Source organism: Calonectris borealis, chromosome 3 (genome assembly GCF_964195595.1).
Source record: "Calonectris borealis chromosome 3, bCalBor7.hap1.2, whole genome shotgun sequence".
Taxonomy (NCBI): Eukaryota; Metazoa; Chordata; class Aves; order Procellariiformes; family Procellariidae; genus Calonectris; species Calonectris borealis.
In genome coordinates this window covers 53,800,842-53,826,394 of record NC_134314.1, presented here as the reverse complement: position 1 = coordinate 53,826,394, position 25,553 = coordinate 53,800,842, and the positions used below count along the sequence as shown (strand labels likewise).

The window sequence follows — 25,553 nt, the reverse complement described above, 5'->3', positions numbered from 1 at the left end:
ATGTGTATTTTTCTACAGTCATGCAAAATTCTGCTTGGTCACCAATAAAAAAATGCTATTGAGAAAAAGCAAAATGCCACTTCATTGTAAAGTGTATTTGGTATAAGTCAAAACCAAGTGCTCATGCATGATCCTGCAATTATACAGAGGTGTGTATAAAGACACAGAGAAGAATATAGCAGTCATGGTTTATTTTCTTTATTAGTTTATATAGAGAGACCAGTCAGTGAAAACAATAAAAGTAAAAGATAAAGGAAAAAAATACGTAGTCCTTTTTTGCATAGCTTAACCAGACATTAAAGCTTTATAGTTTGAATAAGGTCTTTAAAAAGCTCAAGAGAGGGTTTGTGAGGCTCTCATAAGCCAAACAAGTGCATAAATTATTTTGGTAACAATTCTGGCAATGTAATATGGTAGAAAAGAATAAGGCCTTATGGGCTTGGGGTTTAATGCAGGTTGAAAGGCTCCTTTTGCTGTCAGATTGAGATAGTAATGATCCAAAGTTTATAGCAAAACATAACTACATTCTTGCAATTTAGAGGAGCATATAATTTAGGTTTGGTGCAATACCAGATAAAGCACTTGCAAAACCAAAGTCAATGTTAACCTTAGATTAGTGTCATAATCCTTGAAAGACTGACTAAAAAACCTGTGAATTAAAACAACACATGACAGAATGTGAAAACCGTTTCTTTATCCCCTGCAGCAGAACAAAATAGACGCTTATTTCAGCATTGCCTAATATTTCTATTCATTAAAAAGACAACAACAAAAAAACCCTATCATGTTCTATCCATGCGGGCATGTGTTTTGGCATTTACACCACCTGGTCTATAAATAAAATGTAGATATATTTATACTGATTTGTTTCCATAGCAATGGAAAAGCTCCCCTTGGGTTTCCAAGGCAATATGCAGCACAGTAACAAATCAGAAAACTATGGGAAATGTTCAGCAAGCAATGGGTTTAGGCAGTGCCCCAGGCCTCCAAACAGAAACGTATTCTTCATTATAGCAATCTGAAAAAATTGCTTGAAATTAAAACAGAAATCTCATCTACCAGGTTCATATTTTCCTTTGTCATTAAACACAGTCTGTAGAAATATGCTTTTGTTTATGACAATTCTCATTCAGGTTAGTTCCACTGACAGGAGCAAGGGATGTTCACTTTAATTTTTTTTTAAATGTGGAGCTGTCTAGAAGGATTTTAGAAGCTCTGATACAAAACCTGCTGGAGGAGGGGTGGTTCAAAGAGAAAACTCCAGACAATGAAATTGAACGATTTGACTTCTTTTTTTTTTAAACCATATAGAGATGCCACTAATGATTTGGGTAAAAGAAGACCTAGTATAAACTTTTATTCTGATCTGACCAATCCTTCTTGGAATATCCTTAAGATTCTTGTTCCATCTACCGAAGAGAACTGTCACAAGGGACTACTTTGTCTGTGTACAAAAGCTGAAAGGAAAAACCTCTTAGTTATAATACCTTTGTTACATCCATGGCTCTACCCTACATCAGTCTTCAAAAGGTTTTCTGTTCCCTTCTAAAGTAAGGCTCTGTGTCTGAGAGGTCTCCATCTTGTCCTAAGACCCATCCCAAGTACAAACTAGGTCAATGTAAAGTAGTTAAGCCAGTAAAAATCTGAAGTATATTTGAACTTAAATCCTGGGCTTGTTCAGACAAAATACACATTTTAAAGCCAATTTTATCAATTTTTCCTTGATATTCAGAAAAAAAAACTTATTGTCTTGAAATAGTTCTAGATTCAAGCAAAGGAAAGAATAGTTACACTAAAAGATTGTCTCTGTTGTCACACATCATCGTTGGAATTGAAGTTGCTTAAGTACTTTAAGTGACAAAACTTTTAATTTTGGAGTTACACAAATAATGTTAGTGCTCAAGAAAGATTTGATTTACTTCATATGAGGCAAGATGCCTTACCTGCACAGATATTGCAAACACCCTCATCACTGCCAACTCCTGCAGCCAACCTTTCACGGGTTAGACACAAAAACGATAAAGCATATAGCGTCTAACTGCTCTAAACTCTCGGTATTGATGGCTCCCCTCACCCTGTTCCTCAAAAGTGACTGGTATTGCTTTATTTTAAGAGAGCTGTGCTTTATTTCTTTGCTTTGTATGCAACAAGTGATTGTTCATATTCTGGTTTTGATTATGTCATTTTTTCATTAATTTTTCACATGAATGAAGGAAGATGGAAACAAGTGAAAAACCCTTTGCTAAGTAACAATAGACAGCATAATTGTTGATTGAATTTTCTCACCAGAGCAGATTCCAGCCTGAAGAAAACTAGTCATTTAACAAAATCTATCAAGTTCAAAGAGAAAAGTTTCCTTTTGTGTTATCCAAAGATTGCTCTAAATTACACACCCGCAATGAAAATCAGAAACGTGGCTTCCTATTTGAGGCTTCTCTAATTAAAATATGATCTGACCCCTGGTTTGTTTTGTACTCAAAAGCAACGTTCAAGAAAACCTCTAAAAAGCTTTACTATAAACCTTGCTATATAAAAGGCATTGGTTTGGGGTTTTTTTTTTAATAAAAGGTAGGGCTTTAAAACATGGCAAAGTGCTAGTTTATTCAATAAATGTGGAAGTTTTTAACTAGACACCTTCCCAAAGCTCTGTGGCAATTTTCATCTAACCTCACTCACCTATGACTCAAGGAGATGGAAAGCCTCAACACTAAGTCATGAAACACAGAAAAAAACTGGGGTCCTTTTGAGCTTGAGACAGGATGACAGTTTCAAGGGAGACCTGTAACTTCCTTAGCACCCCAAAACTAACATTCCTGTGGGGAGCTAAGTCAAATCTCTCAAATAGGATGGACAGTTGCTGTCTGGATGGTGATGCATGTCTCCACTGCAAGGGATACTTCAATGCTATTGTTATATCTCACTTTTAACTTTATTTCCATAGTTCTTGCCACAGATGGAGATTCCTTCAGGTGTTTTATTTGCAAGCACTGTTTGAAGCACGAAGAGTTAAACCAGAAAGAAGGAAACCTGCGGGAAGGACTGTGAGAAGTATTGTAATATTCACTGCCATGTAGGAAACGTTTACAAGGAAACGGAAAATGGTAACAAATATTTACATCCAGTTAATTTCCCATATCACATGCTGAATACAGAGAAATGCCATAGTTAAGTCCTTGTCTGTATAACAAATTTCTCTATCATTTTTCTTCATTTATGAAAGCATTTCAGTCATGTAGGTGATATTTCCTTTTCTCAGCCTCAGAATCTGGAAATGTTGAGGCCTGCTCCAAGATGTTTATCTCTACACCTTGCCATTACAATGTTACTAAAAAGTTTTCCACCAACTAGAATTTTCTTCTGTGCATTCGGTCTGCAATACCCAGGTACAAATTTCAGTTTCACTAAAGGTGATGAAGACTGAACATGAAGGAGTTTCTCATGACTGAATACCACTTATCTTTCTTTCACAATTCAGCTAAAAGCTTTTCTGATACAATCTGATATTTGGAAAATCTGACCTGAACATGCTGAAGTTAATAGCAAAATGAGTCTAGCAATGGTTAAACTAAAACAAATTGTTGACATGAATGTAAGTTTTGAATAAAATCACAAACAACTTTAACAGTTGCAGCATTATTTCTGGAAGAGAACAAAAATGAAATATGCATGTAGAAGGTTAAAAGGATGAAAAGCAGGTATATGTATATATTGGTTTTGCATGAGTACTGGTTTTGTGTGAGTATTGTATAGAGTGATTCTAAGGCATCTATGTATGCCGTATTAGTCTTATTAGAGCACCACATTATTTTTAATGTTCACATTCTTTTTGTGTGATATTTTTTAATGTGTAGTTTATTCAGTCTCATTCAAAATTAATGAAATGCAGCAATTAAAATAACCGTTTTCTTTGGGTGAATAGATTTGGACAGCTTAAAATCAATATTAACAGACTTCTGTGTTAAAGCTAAGATTCAGATTATGTGTTAATTTTAGTTGCAAACATGAAGTGTTAAATTAATTAGTTTAGAAGCAAAGATGTGTTGAAATGTATTAATGGTACCATTTAAAAAAGAAATGGAAGCTTATAAAGATTCAGCTGTATGTCAAATGGCAGAAGAAATGGAGACTTGGAAAAAAATACATTATATAGTTTTTCCCTAAACTGATCCTTTAAATAAATGTTGTCCCTAACTTTTAGGTAGTTATCTCTTACTTTATTTCTATTCCCTCCCGTCCCACTTTGCAGTAACCCACCTCCATATTCTTTACCTTGCCACCCTATTACCATGTCATGTTATTATAGCAGCCACATTAACTGGTCTCCTTCTCTTCTTATCCACCACTTATTCACAGGAATCTGCCCAGCACTTATTTTTTGACTCAAGCTGATGGCAGAAAACATCAAGAGGCAATAACTATTGCCTTACACTCATGCACCAGAGTCCAGTCCAACTGAGTGCAGGGGCTGTATTTATTTATTATTTTCTGTGTTTATGTTCTTAGAACCACATTTCCACCATAAAAGAGTCACACACAGCTTGGAGGATGCTAGTTGGCCTGACCTATATTCAGAGGTAGCAACTACATGACAATTTTATAATGCCAATAGTTGTTCATTACTTATAACAAACAGGAAGAAGCCCCCCCTCGCCCCCCCCCCACTGATCCAAAATTCAGCATTTGGGATTATGTAAATTTTCTCTCTTCAATGCAGTTTAATCTACGTTTCAGCTGGATCTTCCTGCCTTCCTGTTTTGAAATGCAGAGGCTACTCTACAGCACAAAACCTGGAAAGCTTCATTTGTTTCTGTCTTCTCCAAAAATCATCATTCGAAAGCTGTACGCTGTTGAATTACTTGATCAAATTCTTTCAGAAGCATTTGCAATTGTTAAGGAAAAAGCATTTAAAGCACTGTCTGCGCGTTCTATCAAGTGCGTTTGAAGAAATGACAAGTTTTTTAGTGCAGAAGACTCTCACAATTCAGCAATCTGGGACATCTATCTCATTATTTTTAAAACCCTGATTCCTTGCTCATATCCCAAAACCACTGTTTTTAATTTGACAAATAAACAAGGAAACTCTTCTCATCTTGGGGAGATGTATACCTATTTATGTTAATTAATGAAAACAAAGTCTCATCTGGTACTTTCCACTTGAAACTCACTAAGAATCAGCTCAAAGTTGCAGGGGAGTTGAAAGAGTTTTGCTAATGATATGTACATATTTTCAAACAGTTGGAGATCACAAGTTAGTACCGTGGATGTTGGAAACCGCTAATTATAACAGGCAGAAATGTTGATCTATGTGTGTTCACAAGCAAAAGCTTCTGAACATAATCCTACCATACCCCAACAGAAAACCATTCAATAGTCTAGCTCACTTAGGTATATTGGCTATGGAGAGCTATGGGGAGAAATTAACATTCTCATTCATTTCCACATAGGTTAATTTACAACATCAGTGGGTTTCTTTGTGCAAAGAACATCACTGGGTGTTGTCCGGTTAGTTTCAATTACACGTGTGTTTGAAGACCAAGCTTTTTTTACCTTCTGGGAAAGGTTCCTCAACAGAACTTAAACGTGCTCCCAGGCAGCAGGTCTACTGTAGGCAGAGATGTGAGCTCACTCAGGCTGTCTGCACATTTTGACTACTAACTTCAAATGATGTTCACTGGTTCCCTGATATTCATGTCTTTGACTATTACACTTGAATAACGGAGGATTAATTCCAGCTGCAGCTTGTAAATAACCCACAGACCCAGATTTATTATGGACTAAGAAGGCAAAATTATCATTACATAAAAAAGTCATAAGACATGTTAATTGATAGATACCTGTGTAGGATATCCTTCTGCACACCCATTGACTCTGCCTCTGATATCAGTACATGGGGTACGTCCAAAAAAGTCTCTATGACACAGATAAACTCCCATCACTGATGGGAGGTATCAATGCTCTGAGACAAGGAAACAAGTGTGATATGTCTCGATGAGGTTAAATTTGTTTTGTCCACCAGGTAGTGCTTACATAATTAGTTTCTACACCCTCAGATATGCAGGATTTGCCGCACTTGTACCTCCGGTCAGGGCGGTGAAACTAACAGACTTAGAACATATCATACATATTATGCATGTGCAAGTCCTCATGCAACACATAAATTGCAAAGTACACACAGACAAAACTGTTACCACATCTCCCCCTTGTTATTTAGTCTTCTATTTCCTAGACTTTAAAAAAACAAATTCCTTCATTATTCCTTATAAATTACGTTTCCCAAAGCTCTTTTCATTCTCACCGCTATTCTATAGATCCTCTCCAATCTGCAGTGCTAGCACTTCCAGGAAGCAGTACCCAACTGAGGCTTTCCAAGCACCACATTGACTAATCAACCCCCCCATCTTCTTTAATAGATTCCTTGCAATACATGACAGAACAAGCTTTGCCTTTCTTCATCAGCATTATACTGCTAACTGCTATTTGTTCTCTGACCCACTGCTGATTTCTGATTATCCTTCCTATTTGTCAAGATCATTTTTAATCATGATCCTGTCTTGTGAAATACTTGCCAAATCTGCACTTGCTGGTCCATTGGTTGGTCAGTCAGTTTGTTCATTGATTTACTTATTTATTGCCTCATTATCTTCTAAGTAGTTATAAATGTGTTTTGTACAGTTTGTCCTTGTGTCCTGCTGGCTATCAAAGTGAGACTGACTGATTTAGTGTCCCCTGGGTTCTCCTTCTTCTTTTTCATTTCAAAACACTGAATTCCTTCACAGCAAGAGCATAGAAACACCATACTCTTGATTCTAGCATGAGTTCCAACTACCAGACTGGTGCATAAACAGAAGGGAGCTGCTTCTTTTCACACACTTTAAGATTCATACCTTAAAATAAGCAACGTCTACTCCAATTCAAAGGGAATATTGTCCTGTTGCTGTTATTTCAGATATATTGCCTATTTTGAGCATGACAAGATCCTGAGGCCACAAGGCATTTGGTTTCTGAAACTTGACTGTATCTATGCAGGAGAAGAATTACAGGGTATGCAGGAGTAATTGTTGGCAGGTACAGAAGGAGATGGGAAAGATGTGCTGTTCTTCCTAAAGCACAATGGGTAAGTTAAGCATGTACAATGCCTCAAAATGCCAGCATGCAAACAACGAGATACAAAAAAATAGTTAAATTAAAAAAAAAAATGCCAGGCATTAAAGTCTGAGATTTAAGAAATCAAAATTTCATAGTGGAAATAACAATAGCATGGGTAGAGTACACTCTGGAATTCACTTGCTCATATTCCTGAACTGGGTACCACTCAAATATTTATTGCTACTGAAAGCAGCAAAAATGCAGAAAACACTCACATCCATTTTCCTTTCTTGAAATGAGATGTTTAATTTAATTAACTCATTTAATTGATTGCAGAACTGCGTTCTACAGCATAAAATTTCAGTGGACATTTCAAAGATTCATGTTAAAAATACAGACTATGAAGAACATTTGAAAGCAGGAAAACTATTTAATGATAACAAGTGTAAGATGCCAGTCTGGTTTGTAAAATCACTACATCCACTTTTACACTGCCCATAATTTATACACAATTCAGATAATTGGATTTTTAACAAAATTCAATCAGCACTTCTATTAGTGTTAAGGGCATGTTAATTTTAATCAGCTGATAATTAAAGGCTTAACTTATTGTTCTGTAACACCAAGACAGCCATTCTTTCCTCACTTATAGAAGATAATGATTTCAAGTTTTCAAAACACTCAGAGATCCATACATAACATTACCATGAATTACTGTACAGATTAAAAAGAATAACAAAAAAGTGAACCTTAGAGGTGTTCAACTGGCTAGAAACATACAATGAAAGACCAGTGCCTTAGGTTTTCCATAAAACTTTGGCACTCTGATATCTAAAATATGCAATCTTAGTAAGAGTAATAACCCCAATCATGAAATGTACAATATCGATAGCTTAATAAAATTTTGCTTAGGCCACTGTATTTGTCCAGCTCTTTGTAGGGAAATGCAAACAGATAGCCATAGTAAAAAAAAGGATACACAATAGAAATTATCAAACAAGAAATCTTCAGCTAATTCTTTATATGCTCTATATAAACTAGAATATTTTGCATAATAATGATTTAAAGGGTTTTACTGAGTAAAATTAATTCCACCTACAAAATGTCTATTAAGCAACCAGACTGCAAAGAAACTGTGGAAATGAAATCTTCCTTAAGAGCCATAGTTAGGGTACAGCACATTTCCTCCCAAGCTGAGATTGTATTACAGTCAAGGTCTCTTGGGTCCATTTGGTCCATGCAAAGAAAGTCTAAGACATTTCTCCCACTGTACTGATATAAATAAAGGTTTTGTTACCTAGTTATTTAGCTTTGCCACACTTAAAGTGTCACACCTGAGAATCTGAAATACCCGTGGTTGTCATACCTAAATGCTGGAATACCCTACATCCTTGTTAGTCTGAGGAAACAACTGCACAGAAAAGAGAGAGCAAATTAATTAATTTTGAGCCTCTTTACTACCTTCTTTCAATGCATCTCACTGTCCCTCCAGCATGACATGGTCTTTTATGTTTTCTCCTTATTTCTAGGCAATCTTATCTACACCCATGGTGAAAGGTGCTCGTAGTCCTTCACTACAAAATTAAGAAACAAAATTTCTTCCTTAACAGGAGATATCCTTCTAATCTAAAACAAACTCTTTGAGGTAGATAGGTAGTCCAGCACAACCATAAATCAAACAAGACAGGTGGACTGATCATGAGCAGCTAGTAATCTCCAATTAATTGCAGTCTGACAGTTACTACAGTAACAAGAGAAGCGTATAGGGAATGCTCACACAACATAAAAGGTTGTAAAATACAGGCCATACATTTTAAAAAGTATTTTTGTAGCTTTGGACATTTTCGATTTGCATGTTGGAATATAAGTGCAGATAGGAATCCACTTGTGGAATTTTCCTTCACAAGCCTAATTTTTTTACCATATATTAGAAAATTCTTATCAGTATGCATGCATTTTTTTTTTTATGAACAGAACACTGCTTTGCTTTCTATTTTAGCTTTTATTTCTGCTTTGCCTCCTTGGTTTTGTGCCTAATTCTATCTTGAGTTAGGCAGAAGCAGGGGTTAGTAGTGCCATCTTCTAGATTATAATAATATATTTAGATAAATACTTTTTTTCTGAATCACCTAGTAACGAAAAACATTTATGTTAGAACCTACCTGACTGAAAGTAAGTATGCAATTAAAAGATTCTATACAATATGAAGATCCTGACCACAAAAAAGAAATAGAGGTCAAATTTCCTCACCTTTTAATATTGTTGCCAGCTCTTAATGTAAGAAAGAGGACTAAATAAAATTCCTATTTATTGCTATAGTGAGCATAAGTAAAAACTTCTATCTGAAAATAGATGTACAGACTCAATACAGTCTCAGAGTCTGAGGGACTTCTATATTGAGCCCTAAAAATAGTATAGAGACATTCAAACTGTGAACTCACCTTTTGTCATTTCTCTTTGAATTCATATTTCTTAGGTTTGGTATTATAGAAAATTTGTCATCTCATTAGTTAAAGACTGAAGTAATGAACATCAGAGTGAGCAGACAAACAAGTACGGTGGAGGATATCATGTGAGAAAGCAGATGGATGCTGAATTTCTTGTGCAATATCACAGATGTCATACAGGCTCCCCAGGCTGCTGATAAGACATCTTTTAACTAATTAGATGCATATAGCTAGTTAAACTCTATTTTTTTCAATTATATAGCTACATTGTTTAAGGCATAGAGGCCACTCATTTTATCCTGTCTCTGCCGAGACATTTGCATAGTGCTTAATGATATGTCTTTTAGTGCCAACGCAAAGAAATATATTGGGGAAAGATTTTGTGAAAGACAAAAAAAAAAAAAGAGAGCAAAAGTGAGTTAATGTGAGAACCATACAGTGTCCAGACACCAGGCAGCTCAAGGTCAAACCAAGCAAGCAGTTTTTCTTCATGACTGAGAGAAGTGACCTATAGGTCCCTCTCACACTCCAGTGTCTCCTTGGAGAAGGTGACTGCTTACCTACTGCCAGCTTGTGATAAGAACGACAGCCAAGCTGCCACCACATATCCCAGCTGGGCTTCTTTCCAGCCGGAGAAAGATGCTAGCCCTGCCTCAGACCACTTTCTTTCCCTCTCTGCTTCATTGCCTTGCCTCACAAGGCAGCATTTCTACTCACTATGTTACTTGTGGAGAGACTTCCTTCCTACAGCTTACTGGCCTCGCATGCTCCCTTTGGGTAACTTGGGTGTATCAGACTTCAAAATGCAGTTCTAAAAATCCATAACCTTTTTACAGTTGAAATCTTTTATAGGAGTCTGTGTACAGTTTATTCAGATCACAGGTGTTGGAAATTGAGTTTGCCTAGAGAGGAAGGAAGTGAGAGTATAATGCATTTTTCATACCAGATGATGACATGGAATGTAGTCATGCAGAAATCACTCAGCTTCTTCTTAGAGACTTGATTTCAAAGCACCATTAAGCAAAGCTGATTGTTTTGCTCAAACACTAACTTCATTACTTAAAAGTAATCTGCAAGGGAAATGCATGCTTTCTTTAATTCACTAAATGATTCGCCTTGTCGAAGTGTCAGATAAGACAAGGAACCTTTAAATCCCAGAAGAGCTTGCTCACAGAAAGACAAGCCACTTTTTGTTTTACTGATTTATTTGATCAAGAATGCCTGAGTCATAAGTAACTTGTCTCTGTTATAAACTTCAATATAAAGCTCAAATTAAGCTTTCAATTCTAATTTCACTGAATATTACAGTATCACCAACAACTGGTCAGTTGTAATGAAAAATTAAAGTGAACAGTCAGTAAGCGTCTACCAGGACAAAATGATTCCCCACAATAGTAGAGCTGGACCTAACTCCCAGCAGCTTGCAGCAGTGCCATGTGGAATTTGGGAGGAGCTCTACTTTCATATTAAGATTAACAGGCAAATCCTAGCTGCATATGTCACCTTCTATCTGTAAGTCAGCTGGGAAATCTCAGCCAAGGAATTATCTGTGAAAATTCTTTCCTACTTACTGTAGCAGAAAACTTCACCAAGTAATGCTATTTTCCCACCCACCAAAAAATTTTGGTTCTTTTTTTTCCCTTTTCATAGGTTCCCATTAGCTTACGATTACTGAGATCATTAGAAATAAAGCATCCATATTTTATGCATTTCATGCTAATTTTACAGGTCTGCATGATGTCAAATCCATCTTTATCCTATGTAGATTATGCAACAACTGCTCTCTTAAGTGTGCAATCACATGTATGCACGCAAATATATTTTCCCATTCCAGGAAATCTATAAATTCACCACAGTCTATAGCAAGCATAGGTACAAAAAGGGAAAAGGACTGTAATACTCGCTTCCTGTGGCCTCAGAAGCAATAAGACAGGTGAAACTTTCATGGTCCTTTTCACCCTTGTGACAAGCATTTTGTTTCAGAGACCTTGATTACCTTCGGCCTAGTGTGGTTCTGCAGATGAAGATGATGCCTTACTACTGTTGGCCTGTAGGTATTTTGTATCACAGCTCGCTTCTTGGTGCTGCTGTATATGTGCTGCTAATCTCTCACCTGCAGCTTAAATTCAGCCAGGCTTTCGTAAGCCAGCATGTCACCACACAGATGCTGACATAAAATAACATTTTTCTGGGAGGAGCTGGTGATGGAGGAATCCGGGTCATTGCAGTAAACCTTTCAGGTCTTGAACAGGATTCTCAGCCAGCTTTTATTGCGGGGGACTACTCCACTAATGATATTCTTTTGCATGGATATAAGTAAAAATAATTCAGTAAGAACAAGTTTAATCAACTGCACACATAAAATGGGGAAACACTGACTAGGCAGCAGTTGGTACAATAAAGTCTGGGGATCACAGTGGATCAGATATATAAAGTTTGGCCCCATCTGTGCAGAATTAGGAAGCTCTTCTCTGAAATACATCGTCCAGCTTGGAGCACCACACTTCAAAGAAGATGTGAATGAGTTGAAGAGACTGCATGGAGAAAAGGAAGGGTCCAAAGTCTAGGAAGCAAACTATGATGCAAGACTGAAAAGAGCAGTGTTGTTCTTAAGATGACTAAAGGATCATTGTTATCAAAGATTACCAAGAAGGGTGCAAATTAGAAGGGAATAAACCATTTCCCGTGTCCGTCAAGGCAAGAATAACCTGTTGCACCTATACATTTAAAGTTGCATAAAAATGCTCACTGTCTAAAAGTAGGTAGATAATCAAATAGATTGACATTTTTTAAAACAAGTTGGAAAGACATCTGTCAAGAGAGGCTTATATTTAGCTGATCCTACCTTGAAGCAGGGAATGGAACGGATGGTGTCTTACAGCCTCATCCAGCCCAATTTTCTGTGATGCCATGAGTCTACAATCTTAATTCAGCATCTTGAAAATTTAGGGTCAGTCACTGCAAGGAAATAGAGGAAAAGGGCGGCCAGAAACATTCCAACTCCGCACGAGTGCACGGAAGATATGAAAAAGAGGAGAAGAGGACACCTTGCAGTAGGATCAGGTGCACTGGCACGCTGGGCACTTGGAGCCACGGCAGTGACTGGAGGTGACAGCCTCCCCCGGGGGAGGTGGGGGGGTCTCCGCCTGGTGCGGCTTGACTCACGGAGCAGAGAGCATCGTATATATACTGCCATTAAACAGATTTAACAGGAAAGTGGGCTGGGTGTAGAGGAGGTTTCACGCCTGCTTCAGACACAATGGGCTCAGATGCAACTGTCAGGTATTTCAGTGATACTCTTCATATCCCAGAGCCATGTCCAAGGCACAGGAGTCTTAATTCACTAAAGTCAATAAAAAAATTAACCTTGACTTCAAAGTAACTTGTAACATTTGCAGCATCCACCGGATATATGCATGCTGTATTTGCAGAAGAGTAAATAGTAGTACAGATCTTAAATTATTTAATACCAAATATACTGAGAAAGACACTGACACTGATACATGGTGCTCTATTTTTAATGTATGTCATTACCACATCTAACAGTTTAAATACATTTTTCTCTTAGGGGCTAATTCTTGAATCACCTGTTACTGATGAAATAAACTTCTTAAAAAAAATTTACCTGCAAATACCATTAAAATTACGGTTCTTCAGCTACATTATTATCAATGCAGACAAAACAGAATTCTCTTAAAAATGTTTAACCCAAGCTTTTTCCCTTGAGGAAAAAAAGATCCTACATATATAAACCACAGTTGCTTTTAGAGAAGGAGAGTGCACTGAAGATGGAAATTAGGAGAAAATGAGGTAGAAAATAAATATTCTAAATTGTATTTCTTATTTTTATTTTAACCAGTTGAAGCTAGACAGAAGTTTACCACACTGGGAAATGAACACTAAATGAACACTAAATGCTGCGTACAAGCATTGCTTGGGAAAACTGAAAAACTGATATACAAAAAAAACTATTTAATAATTACAGATAAAAACTGCATGTTCCACAAATGGCAAGTGGACAGATGGGTGGAAGGCTTGGACAAGCTGTTTGATGGCCTCCCACCATTCATTCTGGTATGCCAACTGGTAATTATTCTGCAGAAAACTATGTAGGTCCAGGCTGTGTTTTGTCACATAAAATCTATACAATGACACGGATCATAAACAATCTGTAGGCATATCTAGATTGGCTTTACGAAAGAAATGATGTAATGATAAGTCATTCTAATTTTGAAGATAACAGAAGCATAATTGTGTATAGTAATGTGGTCACATCTGGTCAAACTGCCGCATGTGCAAAATCAGAAGACTTACCAGGCCAGCTGAAAAAATAATGCTGAAATATATCAATAGACTGTATTACTTTGCCCAAATATTCTTGCAGTTATAGTTCCAGCTATGGCCCTTTTGTGTCACAGGGCTAAAATTCACAGTCCTGATACTGAACTATGTTTTCAATCAGTCAGTAATTTTTAGCTACATTTTCTTCTGACAGAAGAAAATTGAGTACACCAGTTGGGTTTAGCTATAGGTCAGCTACAGTTCAGCGCTGCAGCCCTATCTATGCAATCTGTTGAATCATTATCGTGATTTCCTTTGCCGATATTGTTTCCAGCTCATCTAAAATCATATGGAGGCAGTGAAGACTGCCGACTACCAATTCAGTTATGAACAAATGATCCATACTGTCACTGAATTTGAGTATTTCTGATGAGACACAGGGGGATCCACATTGCACGTTTTAAAATGATAGTTAAGCTTTTAGGGTAAATTAGGATGACATGAGGATGTCTCTTTTTGACAATAATAAATTATTTCTCTTATTACAAATTGGAATGCTAAGTGATACATACAATTTTTCTGCTTATTAAGGGCTCTTCTCATTTTAGTATTAGTGCCAGTTTTCACTGAAATATTACACATAAATAAGATCACACCTAAGACTGATTCTTGACAGATTCCACCCATAGCTTACCTGCACTTTGACACTTCCGCTTTCAACACACTCCCAATACCTACTTAGATGTTCATTGACATGACATACCTAAGCTTAAAATCCTAACTACTAGCCTCACATTAGCCTAGGAATAGTCCAAACATTTTTCTACTACTCAGAACTGTACTTGGAGGACTTTTTTTAAAATTGCTATTATTTGATATGCCATATATATGTTAAGACCTAATTCTGTTTATTAGTCAGCCATTGACCTATCTTCAGATGCAAAAGGGAGAATAGAAATTGCAAAACTTCACACATTTTAAACAAAAGATAAGGATGTTGAAAAAAAATCTGGAATTTCCTTTAGAATAAAAGGCCAGGATTAATTTCTATGTCATCCAGGATCCCTGCCTTGCTATTCACTTTCTATAAAACTTCATGGAAAACAACATCTGGGAAACCATGCTTGTGAGAAAACTCAATAGCAATGAGATAGTTGTGTAAATAAAAGTCTGCCCTTAATCAAAATTCTTCAATGGCCACCTTGACAGCTCTTTGTGGAACAAAGCTTCACCCTGAAGAAGCAGGGAATGATAGGATGTAATATCTACTGTATTCATAGTCATATTCATAGCCCTTGTTTAACCAGGTAAAGAAGTGCACAGATAACAAATTGTCACATTTCCAAATGCTAAATACCCAAACATGAGTGCTTACATCCATGTCTATACACCTAAACAAAATGACTTCTCCAAAATGTGGATGTAAAGTCAAGTTCATAGCACAGAGCAAACTATTCCAGGCCTGGTCCTGGAGAAACACAAATGCACAAATGAATTTCATTTTAATTTTAGAGTCTTATACAGGTAACGGTATGGACTGTGCTAGTTTTCTGATCTGCTCCAGTTTTGAGATACAGACATTTCAGTAGCTATTCCATACAGATAAATATCTAAGATAGGAGGATTGAGACACTCCTAAGGCATCTATTCTCTCAGTGAAATACAGAGAAGTAATAGATTATTAGTTTAGACTAGATATTTAAACATTAGACGGACAGAATCCTGCCCAGAGAGACCTACTGTTCCTGAATTCATTATAAGATCCCTCTTTGTGTACGTAAACCAAAGTTTCACTGCCCTTCTTTGTTACCATATTGCTTATCTGTTCACACTGTCTACTGCACACCAGCATCTATTCTGGCACTGTAGCTGATGTCCAGGTTTTCACTGTTCATGACAAAATCACATTTCATTAGCATTGTCCACATGGACATCTGTCATATTACATTGCATCTTGTATGCAGAATTTCATACAGGGTTTTGATGTGAAAAACATGTCCCTGGAGATTTGCTGAAGAGGAGAGAGAAAAATGGATGTCTATAATTTTTTAAAAAGGCTAGTCGGCTAGCCTGGTTCTGACTCTGCAAAAAAAACCAAGCAATGTGGGTTGAAAGCACACAGGAAAAATTTCAATCCCAAAGTTGTATTCTTTTCACAAGTTAAGAAGAACTGCAGATTGAATTATTTAGTGTCATTTATTTATTTACTTTCACCTCCTCTTCAATTTAGGAGCTATCTACTGTGCAGTCAGTTTAAAAACATTCCCCTTTCTGAAATTTTCTGCTAAATATATTTTTATTGGTTTGAGGTTTTGGCTGTTAAAAGTCCATCATAAAAACTACAGATGTTGAATCTAATCTGATTTGATTGTATAAATGGGTCGTCTTGTAGGTTTTCTTCCTTACTGGACAGTCTTAATTCTTAAATTAAAATTTTCCTAGTCCAATATTTTCAGGAAGTACCTAAGCCATTATTGTCAACTGTTAGAGCCTTCTACTGGACGAACCATTTTCTAGAATACTTTTTGTCAGAAATGAAAAAGATCATAGAATGAGTCAAAGGAAACTCATTTCATATCTGAGTATTCCTGAATCATATTTTCTCAGTTCTTGCCATGGTTGTCTGGAAAAGGAGACTTGCAATGAAGTTCCTCTGTAATCTTAGCTATAGTCTATTAAAATTCAGTCTTTGAATAAGGAGCTGGTAAAACAGTTTTCTCCAGACAATAAATAAGTCACATGAACGTTAAATATATTACTTATAGGAAGCAAACTAACGAGGCGAACGTCTTCAGGCATGAGAAGGAAAGACCTTCGCCTGGATCAGACACATCTTACAGGAGCATTCTGTGCCAGAAGACATTTTAATCTATTAAAATGCAGTAAATCAAAGCAGTTATAAGGTACAACATGATATTGCATGATATAAATAATTAAAAATAAATCTACTGCTGTAGTATCTATCAGACTTCAGATATTTTTAACAGGTCAAGCCAAAAAAAGATATCTATTTTCTGTCAAGAAGATTGAAAAACCATGATTTAATGGTAGTAATTTAAAAATATATGAATAATATTTCTTCAAGGAGAAATTTAGTCCCACAACACACAGAAAGCGATGCCCATAGATACAGAGGAGTGGGAATTACAGGCATCTCTGCCTCTGTACACTAAAGAAAGAGTAGTATGAGAGAATCATGTAAACACTGGAAGTGACCAAAACCAGCTCTAAATTTTTGATTAAAGAGAGGGCAATTGAATGGAGTGGAGGAATGATGAAATACAGAGCTATTTAAAGTGATGAAAACCTTGTTTTAAACTTGTTTGGAAGGATTAAAATAGATGAGCCCTGTAATATAAATGGAGCCATTCATACACATTTGACATTTTAAACTGCAGCAGCACAAAACAGGGATTATTGATACATCAATAAGAGTAGTTTCTTTGTTGCTTGCCCAAGAATTGAGATTTGCACTATTATTCCTTAGATTTTTTCTATATTTAATAAAATTGAATATATTAAGGCATAATCTGAAGGCACAATTAATCTTTCTAGGATCTCCAAAGATGATTAGATATTTCTGTCTGCCAAGAATATTGTTAAAACACATTAGAGCATCAAAAATAACAGCGCTAAAATTTTTTTTCAAAACTGAATTTTCCTTACATTTCTTGAAAGACCGGCATTTTTACTTATGACCTATTACATTTCCTACAACTCACAGCACTGTGTTCAGCCACTTTGCTCAGCATACTGTCCATATCTTCAGACATTCATTACCAGTCAAAGAAATCCTTGAAATACCTCAAATATGTACAACGGTCAAAGAGCCAGAAGTTCAGATAGTCACTCATGTCTTTGTTGTCCTCCCCCTCATTTATACACTGGGTGTGCCCCAGAGTGTACTGGGGATCTTTTGATTGCCTTCAAAGGGGACTGGCAGAAATGCCCTTGCAACCAGACAGACCCTCCCTGTTTGCCAGGGTATTTTTCCCCTCTACCCCTGCTGATCTGTCCTGGGTTTGCTGACCTCTATGAGACACACACATCTGTCAACCGATGCTTTCCCTCATGCTGCTTCTTTCTTCTCCTTGAATCATTATTGATGACAAGCTCACTATGGGGTCTCAACAGGCTTAGCAGCCTCAGCTGGACCAGGTCTGTAGCAAAACTTACACCAGAGAGTGTTTTCCCTGGACTGAATTCACCGTAACATATATTCCCCCCCACCCGGCTATAGGAGAAACTGCAAAAGCTGCTCCAGGGCTCCAAAAAGAGAATTGAAAGATCTTTGTGGAGGTGAATGTGAGCTGGGTCAGATGTGATTTGTGAGTTAAATGAAGTCAGCAGCCAGCTCAGCTGAAAATCATCTGAAACCCCTAGCGAAATGTGCAAGGCACCAACAGGAGAGTAACAGGTGTGAATAAGAAACTTGCAGTGACTTCACCTGGTCCCACTTTTTAATGATGGCTGCCACCCGTCCTTCTCTCTGAGTGGGATTTGCAGTCCTCACTGTAATGCAAAAGAGATGATTTAGAGAAGTTTTAAAAAGTGAGCATCGCTGATGATGTAGAAATAGCATTATGACTGCACTTGTACAATTTCTTTCAACAACTACTAATTAAAGTGCATGGTAAATACTTCATTGTTATCCCTCTAAGATAAATAGTATGGGAGTTGAAATAAAATTCTAACTCAATTAGAGTTTTTAAAAAACTAAAAGGAGAAAACTTCAGTTTGAGCATACCTCTATTTTGATTTATTCTGGAATCCTGAATTTTACATTCTTTCTTCTCCATGTAACAGAGTGAACTAAACTTCATTCCTTAAAGTAACAACTTTATGTAATATTAGATCTACCTGAAAATGTGGGAAAGATGTGAAATCTTTTATAAAATTGTTTTTCTTCCATTTGCCAAAGTTACAACTGGTCTTAGAGATAACACAAGGAGGGGATAGGAGCTGCAAAAGTGATATTACTTTTTCATTTATGTTTTCCTAAACCAATTCAAAGTTTAAAAGTTTTCATCATACACTGAAGCATTACAGCCATTTCTTTTTATTGGCTAAGTCCCAGATGCTGCCTGGATCTTGCAGCAAACTCCAGCGGCATGTTCTCTCATGTTGCCTTGCACTTGTTTCCTCAGTAGCCACATGATCACTTCTTGTAATCAAGAACTGTGTGATAAAGGTGTGATAAAGAGCACTTTCTCTTTATCCCTGTCTCGTTATCCTCCTCTTCTCAGCATCCCCTCTGGCCTGGCCACATACCGAGGAGGACAGTACCCCCGCTTTCCACTTCGCAGGGGGCCGGCAGGGGCCTGTGCGGAGGTGGCCGCACCTCTTCCCTGCAGCCCAGCAACACTTGTCAGGGCGTGCATGCCTGCCAGTCCTGGCCCTTAGGCATAGTGGGAGGCCTCCTAAGCAAGTTTAGGAGGAAGCTAGCCACTAAAATGTTTAGCTGAGACAAGAAAGCAGTAATTCATCTACGGTATATACAATAACTAGCAATAGTTTCTGAGACAAGAGCCTGGGTACCAGTCAGATGTTAGGCTGGCTAAGCAGCCAGTGGGATCTTTACAAATTAGTGTTGCATGGCTAAGACCTGCCTACGAATAAATGCGAGTACAGGGTCTTCCTGCAAAAGCAGAACAAATTAAAAGGGACCCTTGAGCTCCAGACCTGGGCCTGTGGATTATTCCTTGCATATGCTTTGTCCTCAAAGACCTAAGGAAATTTACTTATCTCCATTGTCTATAGTTAGGTTTCAGTCTGCTGCCAGCCCCCTCGAAGACGCCTCTGCCCCCGACTGAGTCAGCCCATCCCTCAGCCTCTCCTTGCAGGGCAACAGCTCCAGCCCTGACTGGCTTGGAGCACTTGTTGTACTCACACCAGTTTGTCCACGTTTTGTATTGAGGGGGGCCCAAAACCAGACACTGTATCTGGCCGTGGTCTCGCGAGTGCAGAGTAGAGGGGGATAATCCCATCCTTTGAAGGATGGGCGGCGCTTCTGCTGCCTGGTGGCCGCTGGCTCCTGCACGGCTCATGGTGCTCCAGGGCACCAGCGCCTCCCACAGAGCTGCTCCCCAGCCCGGCTGCCCCCAGCCCACACCCTTGCAGGGTTATCTACCTTCCCAGGGGCAGGAGCCTGCACTCTGTTGGGAGCTTAAGTCGTGTGATATATCATAAAATCAGGTCGCTCATAAGTGACTGAAGACAATGCAGCAGGTAGCTATTTCCTTAGGGTTTTCAAAGGGAAGGAATGATTGATTGCAAGCATATGCTTTTAAGGGGGATGTGGAATCATGTAAAAATCAGATGGGGGTCTTGGAGGAAATGTTTTTTCCCCATCACAGAAAGGATCACAGAAATAAACAACATGATTCCTGCAACTTTTTAATTAAAGGGTGCCTCCTCATGGTTGGATTGATTTCCTAACCAGCAAGCTCTTCTTGAACAGAGCAGTTGAAGTGAAGGATGGTATCCCCATAAGGCAGTGTTTGCAGCTTAGACTCTCCTATTTAACATACAGTTTGTCTTCCACCCACTGTGTTTTCTATAAACACTAAACAGTTTGAGCAGGACTGAATTTTCATTTCATGGCTATTGACATCCGGCTGTATTACAGTGGTTTAGAGGTGATTTTACATTCAAATCTGAGTCTATACATGAGAAAAAGTTGTTTCTACCTACTTGTCTCATAGAAGAAGAAGAACCCCAAACCATCATTCGGTCACAACTCAGTCCCTGCAGTGTTTCTGGGACAGCAAATTATGTGCTGCCCCCTTATACAGACTTCATTTTGAGGACGTATTTAAGCCCCAGAAGTAAACAAATATGAACAATGTCTATTGCAGCTATTGGAAAGAATAGGGACTGCAGAATCAAGTCCTGAACTGACTTACACCCTTGCAAGAGTTCCCATTATGGGGGAAAAAAAGGACAGAACTGGAGGAAAAAAAAAAAACCTAGTCATGTGTGCTGTAATTCTCTCCAGATTTGTCCTTACATTAATCACATCAGATATTAATGCGATTAAAGGAGCAGGGACTCACTAGAAGAACTCGGGAGAAAGAAAAACTCCTCCATGATGTTTGCTTTTCAATTCCTTGATATTCTGAATTCAGATAAAGATCCCTGGGGTAAGTTTTCAGTAATCTCTCTGACACACTGCAAAAACTTGATGCAGGGCTGGAGAGAAAGGTTGCAAAAACAACCAATTTTCTTTCCTCATTAGAAGAATAAATAGTTATGCAATGATTCTTCAAACCAGTCTGTACATCAGATTTTAGAAAACTAATACTGTAGTCAAGTATATACTACAACCACAGTTACCATGGTAATCCACTAAACAGCTCCCATTTGCCCTGAAAGTCATTGTCATTCATATGATATATGCCTTAACATCAGCTTTCAGAAATACTTCATATTGAGCTACAGACTATATTTTATTGTTAATTGAAAAGACTTTGGTTACTAACATATTAAACTTTTATTTTATATGGAAATAAGTCCATATCAAAATGTGCAATGCTAGCTTAGTGCTATGTGGGAAGCTGGTCTCTTTCTCACAGGTATCTATCTATAGGTTGCTTTGCAAGTATCAAAAGTGTTTGTTAGCCTGCATCTTTGCAGGCTGAGAACTCACAACATACATCTTGCTAGCTGCTAGGTCAGGTATTGCTGAGGTGACATTCAATACAGAAAAATAAAGCTCATCATGATTTTAATACTAAATTGGTGGTTGTGCTGTTTCCTACTGGTTATTTGTACAGTTTAATTTAAAAATTAAATGTTAGAACTCCCCACTCAACATCACACCACTCTGCTGCACTACTTGAGGAAATTTTGTTTCTATGGTAACTGCAGGAGATTTATTCACAGCCATGGAAGTCACCCACATACTAAATTTAATTACAATATATACAAACCATTGAACCATTGATTTCTTTCACTATATTATCTGGAACTTTAATGTAATAGTGTGCCGGTTTGGGCTGGGATAGAGTTAATTTTCTTTATAGCAGCTAGTATGGGACTATGTTTTGGATTTGTGCTGAAAACAGGGTTGATAATACAGAGATGTTTCGGTTACTGCTGAGCAGTGCTTACACAGAGTCAAGGCCTTTTCTGCTCCTCACCCCACCCCACCAGCGAGTAGGCTGGGGGTGCACAAGAAGTTGGGAGGGGACACAGCTGGGACAGCTGACCCCAACTGACCAAAGGGATATCCCATACCATACGACGTCATGCTCAGCATATAAAGCTGGGGGAAGAAGAAGGAAGGGGGGATTGTTTGGAGTGATGGCGTTTGTCTTCTCAAGTAACCGTTACGCATGGTGGAGCCCTGCTTTCCTGGAGATGGCTGAACACCTGCCTGCCGATGGGAAGTAGTGAATGAATTCCTTGTTTTGCTTTGCTTGCGTGCGCGGCTTTTGCTTTCCCTATTAAACTCTCTTTATCCCAACCCATGAATTTTCTCACTTTTACCCTTCTGATTCTCTCCCCCATCCCACCGGGGGGGAGTGAGCGAGCGGCTGTGTGGGGCTTAGTTGCCATCTGGGGTTAAACTACGACAAATAGTTACCAGTTATGATCACTGTTAGTATTTTAGTAATCTAAATAAAAATATACAGAGAGAAGGCTATAGATATATTTCCTAAAATATATATAAATAGAAAAGCTTTGGAGAGGAACACATTTATTGGCTCTGTCCACTGGCAGATGACCAATTCCATTTCAGGTACACTTTAGAGGCAAATATCACTTCATTAGACATTTGCCAAATTCCTCTGGTGGCTCAGAAAGCACTTAGGGACTGCCCGGTCACAGCCACCAACTACAACAGCTGAAGCCAATCCCACCACTTTTGCATCTGTGGAGTGCCTTTGTACAATATTTTCAGTTCTGCTGGGGATTTAAGAAGTTGTCGTGGTTTAACCTGGCAGGTAGCCAAATATCACACAGCCGCTTGCTCACTCTCCCCCTCAAGTGGGACGGGGAAAGAATCGGAAGGGTGAGAGTGAGAAAAACTCATGGGTTGAGATAAAGACAGTTTAATAGAACAGAAAAGGGAAAATAATAATGATAATGATAGAATATACAAAATGAGTGATGCATAATGCAATTGCTCACCACCCGCGCTGACCGATAACCAAGTAGCGATCGCTACTTCCTGGATCACGCCTACCATTCATATACTGAGCATGACGTCACATGGTATGGAATACCCTGTTGGCCAGCTGGGCTGGCTGTCTTGGCTGTGCTCCCTCCCAACACTTGTTTTGTTTTGTTTTGTTTTTTTTCTTAAGCTGAATGTCCTTGACTAGCAGGGTACTTAGCAACAACTGAAAACATCAGTGTGTTATCAACATTCTTCTCATACTAAATCCAAAACACAGCACTAGGAAGAAATTTAACTCTATCCCAGCCGAAACCAGGACAGAAGTGTGCACAGGAGTCCACACCTCCTTCACCTTCTGGAGGGAGTGCGTCTGCCGGTGGTTCCTGTCTACAGTTGAGGGAGAGGTGGATCTAAGGCCAGAGCAGGATTTATGGAATCATAGAATATAGAATCATTTAGATTGGAAAAGACCTTTAAGATCATCAAGTCCAACCACAAACCTAACACTGCCAAGTCCACCACTAAACCATGTCCCTAAGCACCACATCTACACATCTTATAAATACTTCCAGGGATGGTGACTCAACCACTTCCCTGGGCAGCCTGTTCCAATGCTTGACAACCCTTCTGGTGAAGAAATTTTTCCTAACATACAATCTAAACCTCCCCTGGTGCAACTTGAGGCCGCTTCCTCTCATCCTATCACTTTTTGGGAGACGAGACCAACACCCATCTCGCTACAACCTCCTTTCAGAAAGTGTCAAGGTCTCCCCTCAGCCTCCTTTTCTCCAGGCTAAACAACCCCAGTTCCCTCAGCCGTTCCTCATAAGACTTGTGCTCTAGACCCTTCACCAGCTTTGTTGCCCTTCTCCGGACACGCTCCAGCATCTGAATGTCCTTCTTGTAGTGAGGGGCCCAAAACTGAACACAGGATTCGAGGTGCAGCCTCACCAGTGCCGAGTACAGGGGCACGATCACCTCCCTATTCCTGCTGGCCACACTATTTCTGATACAGGCCAGGATGCCGTTGGCCTTCTTGGCCACCTGGGCACACTGCCGGCTCATGTTCAGCCGGCTGTCAGCCAGCACCCCCAGGTCCTTTTCCTCTGGGCAGCTTTCCAACCACTCTTGCCCAAGCCTGTAGCGTTGCATGGGGTTGTTGTGACGCAAGTGCAGGACCCGGCACTTGGCCTTGTTGAATCTCATACAATTGGCCTTGGCCCATTGATCCGACCTGTCCAGACCCCTCTGCAGAGCCTTCCTGCCCACAAGCAGATCATCACTCTTGCCCAACTCGGTGTCATCTGCAAACTTAGTGAGGGAGCACTCGATCCCCTCGTCCAGATCATTGATAAAGATATTAAACAGGACTGGCCCCAGTACTGAGCCCTGGGCAACACCACTTGTGACTGGGCACCAACTGGATTTAACTCCATTGACCACAACTCTTTGGGCCTGGCCCTCCAGCCAGTTTTTTACCCAGCGAAGAGTACACCCATCCAAGCCATGAGCATCCAATTTCTCCAGGAGAATGCTGTGGGAAACGGTGTCAAAAGCTTTACTGAAGTCTAGGTAGACCACATCCACAGCCTTTCCCTCATCCACTAAGCGGGTCACTTTGTCATAGAAGGAGATCAGGTTAATCAAGCAGGACCTACCTTTCATAAACGCGTGCTGACTGGGCCTGATCACCTGGTTCTCCTATAGGTGTCGCGTGATGGCACTCAAGATGATCTGCTCCATAACCTTCCCCGGCACTGAGGTCAGACTGACAGGCCTGTAGTTCCCCTGATCCTCCTTCCAGTCCTTCTTGTAGATGGGTGTCACCTTTACTAACCTCCCGGGTTAGCTAGGACTGCTGATAAATGATTTATGACTAAGCCCTCAGCCATTCCCCACAAGGTGATAAGAGACAGTCAGACAAGCAGAGCTGATGTATCATTAGGCTGTAGGAGCAATCACAGAGCAATTCTGCCACCAGCCCTGAGCCAGCAGAGACAATGATGATGGGGAACTTCAGAGACTGACAGACCTGTTCTTTAGAGCAGCTCCCTTTATAACTCTTAACTACACAACCTAGCTTAGAAAAGAAGTGTGCGTAGTGAGAAACATTTTGACAATGAACTGGAAGAAACAAATGCTTACAATCTGTAAAAGTCAGGCAATAGGGCTGAGGGATTTTTCAAAGCCTTAGACTCTTTTAGTCTGCTTGTGACAAGCAAGACACTACAACAGAGATCATTTCTGCTCCTGAAAATGAAAACCTGGAGGCTATTGATCTTCCTGTAAGACAGTTTCCAGAGAAACTAGAAAGAGAAAAGCTCTAAAGGCTTCACTTTTGATATATTTTCTCAGGTCTGGCCCTGGTCCATTAAGAATTTGCCTCTCTCATATGGAGTCAGTGGCCTTAGCACATTCAGACTCTGATGACGAGCCTAGGACATAGGTTCAAGGGCTCCCGTACTGAGATGATGTCTTTTAAAACTTTGACCGTGGTCATAGGACCACAGATCAGAATTTTTTTTTCATTTGCAGCAGCTCCAAAGCTGTCATTTTTGTGGGGAGCTCACCAGCACAAAGTTTCCCAAATGAAAGTTTTTGCAGTAGTAACCAAT

General features: G+C 39.0%; 1 long non-coding RNA gene across 1 annotated transcript in view; it reads right to left on the bottom strand.

The window, feature by feature from the left end:
• The window catches only part of LOC142081359 (uncharacterized), a 341,712-nt gene extending 318,835 nt beyond the window's left edge, over window positions 1-22,877 (bottom strand). Inside the window, exon 1 of the long non-coding RNA XR_012673311.1 lies at window positions 22,848-22,877. This is a non-coding gene — a long non-coding RNA (uncharacterized LOC142081359). The remainder of the gene's footprint in view (window positions 1-22,847) is intronic.
• Window positions 22,878-25,553: the final 2,676 nt, after the last annotated feature.